Below are 3,310 nucleotides of genomic sequence, written 5' to 3'. Positions count from 1 at the left end.
GGGGGAGGGGCAGGGGATGGATCTCTGCAGGAACAATGAAGATCTCCATTTTTTTTTCTCTTTCCTGCATTTGCAGTGGGGAGGTGCAATCTGTCAGCCTATCAGCAGCGCACACACGGAGCGAAGTGCTTTTTTTCACACAAGCAAGGGCATGTGTCATTGGCAGTGTATGTCACATGTCCTTGCCCTATAAGACCAAGCCATTTTCCCCGTCGCCACCATTTTCTCACTGCTGCAGCTGCGTGTTAGACGGCACCGCTGTTGCTGTGTGCGCTATACCTTGTTAATTTCAAGCCAATTTTCGCAAAAATCTACAGATAGCTTGGGAGTAGGGAATAGTTGTGATTGCAGTCCTTTTAAGGACTAGGTTACAGCATTTCCTACGACTTTTATCAGGCAGGTCTGTGCTCTTAAATAGATAGATTGTGGGAGTAAAGACTAATTGTAATTGGAGTCCTTTTCAGGACTAGGTTACATCAGTTCCTATCAGTTTTTGCCAGGCAGGTCTGTGACAGTGCTGTGCAAGTTTTTTTCACAGCATTTGGCTGAATCTAGCAAAGCTAATCCTTTTTGGCCTATTGCAGAGTGTGTTAGTCAGTGGAGTAGCCTATCTGTGTTGCAAGATATACCACCTGTGTATAGAATACCAATTTTTTTACTGCACCTAGTGAAGTAAAATCTTTTGGGCATAGCATCATTCTATTAGTCCATCTATACTGACCTCCATCAGGTTGCAAATTGAATATAATTTTTTTCTGCATCTAGCTCTGAAAAAATATTGGGCTTCTAGCTGTGTGTGGGACTTGTTGTACTATTCCATCTATACTGACCTCCATCAGGTTGCAAACTGCATATATTTTTTTCTTCATCTACCTCTGAAAAAATATTGGGCTTCTAGCTGTGTGTGGGACTTGTTCTATTAGTCCATCTATACTGACCTCCATAAGGTTGCAAACTGAATATAATTTTTTTCTGCATCTACCTCTGAAAAAATATTTGGCCTTCTAGCTGTGTGTGGGACTTGTTCTATTAGTCCATCTATACTGACCTCCATAAGGTTGCAAACTGAATATAATTTTTTTCTGCATCTACCTCTGAAAAAATATTTGGCCTTCTAGCTGTGTGTGGGACTTGTTCTATTAGTCCATCTATACTGACCTCCATAAGGTTGCAAACTGAATATAATTTTTTTCTGCATCTACCTCTGAAAAAATATTTGGCCTTCTAGCTGTGTGTGGGACTTGTTCTATTAGTCCATCTATACTGACCTCCATAAGGTTGCAAACTGAATATAATTTTTTTCTGCATCTACCTCTGAAAAAATATTTGGCCTTCTAGCTGTGTGTGGGACTTGTTCTATTAGTCCATCTATACTGACCTCCATCAGGTTGCAAATTGAATATAATTTTTTTCTGCATCTAGCTCTGAAAAAATATTGGGCTTCTAGCTGTGTGTGGGACTTGTTGTACTAGTCCATCTATACTGACCTCCATCAGGTTGCAAACTGCATATATTTTTTTCTTCATCTACCTCTGAAAAAATGTTGGGCTTCTAGCTGTGTGTGGGACTTGTTCTATTAGTCCATCTATACTGACCTCCATAAGGTTGCAAACTGAATATAATTTTTTTCTGCATCTACCTCTGAAAAAATATTTGGCCTTCTAGCTGTGTGTGGGACTTGTTGTATTAGTCCATCTATACAGACCTCCATCAGGTTGCAAATTGAATATAATTTTTTTCTGCATCTAACCCAGCCAATAGTTTTGGCCTAATACCACAGTTTGGCCACTCAGCTCTGCTCGGTTCCCATCCATTGTTTTTTTGTGCAAACAACTCCAGAGTTGTGAATTAGTTAACCACCAAAATGAGTGGAAAAAGGCCTGCTGCTGGTGGAAAGGGGAATAGGCGTGTTGGGAAGGGGAAAAAAGGTTGTGTCCGTGGGGTAGGTGTTAAAGCAACAGTAACATCTGCAGAAGAAAGACCATCTTCCAGCCAAACTAAAATGTCTACTTCTTTTAGCGGACAATGTGATAAGATCCCTTTCTTACGGCCACGCCAATCGCTACAAATTCCAGATGAGGCACAAAAACAGCAGGTGCTTCAACGGATATCAAGTGCTCCTTTAAGTGGGCTCTCCTCCACATCAACTTCAACATCACAAATACTCCAGTCCTCAAAGGTGTCACCCCAATCGCACTTGCTTCCTCACAGCTCCCAAATCTCCAGCTGCCCGTCTGAGTATGAGGTAGAACAGATGGTTGAGTCTGCAGAGCTGTTTACTCATACTATAGCCTGGGAATCAGAGGTCGACTCCAGCGCTTCTGTGAATCCAGACGAGGAAATGATCTGCACTGATGCCCAGAATCTTTATGAGTCGGATCCAGGACCAGACGCAGAAGGTTCTGACCATAATGTAGACCCTCATTCCCAAACTGTAACTCCTGTTGGTGGAGACAATGAGGAAGACGATGATAAGACTCAAATACCTGATTGGAGCGACAACTTTAGTTTTTTGTCAGGGCAGGAACAGGTTGGCTCTGAGGACGACGGGTGTGATAACGCACAGGGTGATGATGATGAGGTTGGAGATCCCACTTACTGTCAACCCACAGTCAGCCAAGAGATGAGGTCAGCAGAGGAGGTGGAGGAAGATGCTAGTGACGACGAGGTCAGGTTGCGCCTTCCTGGACAGAGACGTAGTACTGGAAGCACGTCAACAACTGCATCCTCAAACACAACTCTGCCTCTCACCACAAGTCGTGGTGGCTCTTCAGGTCGCATGGGTGCTAAGCCTTGCATAGTCTGGGCATTTTTTCAGATCGATAAAGATGACCCAACTCGTGTTATCTGTAACATTTGTCAGCAAAAGCTAAGTAGAGGCCAAAAAATACATAGTTTGAGTACTTCATGCATGAACCGGCACATGGACATGAAGCATAAGTTGCAGTGGGAAGCTCAGTGTGCTACAATGCGGCCTAGCCGGCCGGGCCAACCACCGTCTGCCATATCTTGTGCATCCGCGGCCTCTTCATCCTCTGTGACTGGGGGGACAGCAGTCACACCTGTTTTGGGGCGCAGACCTGCCACCTCTTTACCCGCAACAGCCAGCGTGATTGGCAGGTCATCATTTTCTTTGGAGGTGGTAACACCAGCTGGTGTTGAGCGCTGTCCGACATCGATAGCACCACCTTTGGATCAAGGCAACCTAACATGTCCGCCTGCATCTTCCTCACAGACCGGCAGTTTGCCGGGGACACCCTTATCAACCCCGTCTAAGCACAATAGCCAGCCCTCGGTCCCTCAGATGTGG

Source organism: Phyllobates terribilis, unplaced genomic scaffold, assembly GCF_046119375.1.
Source record: "Phyllobates terribilis strain yellow unplaced genomic scaffold, ASM4611937v1 Scaffold_9__5_contigs__length_417890890, whole genome shotgun sequence".
Lineage (NCBI taxonomy): Eukaryota > Metazoa > Chordata > Amphibia > Anura > Dendrobatidae > Phyllobates > Phyllobates terribilis.
This window is presented reverse-complemented; position numbering follows the sequence as displayed.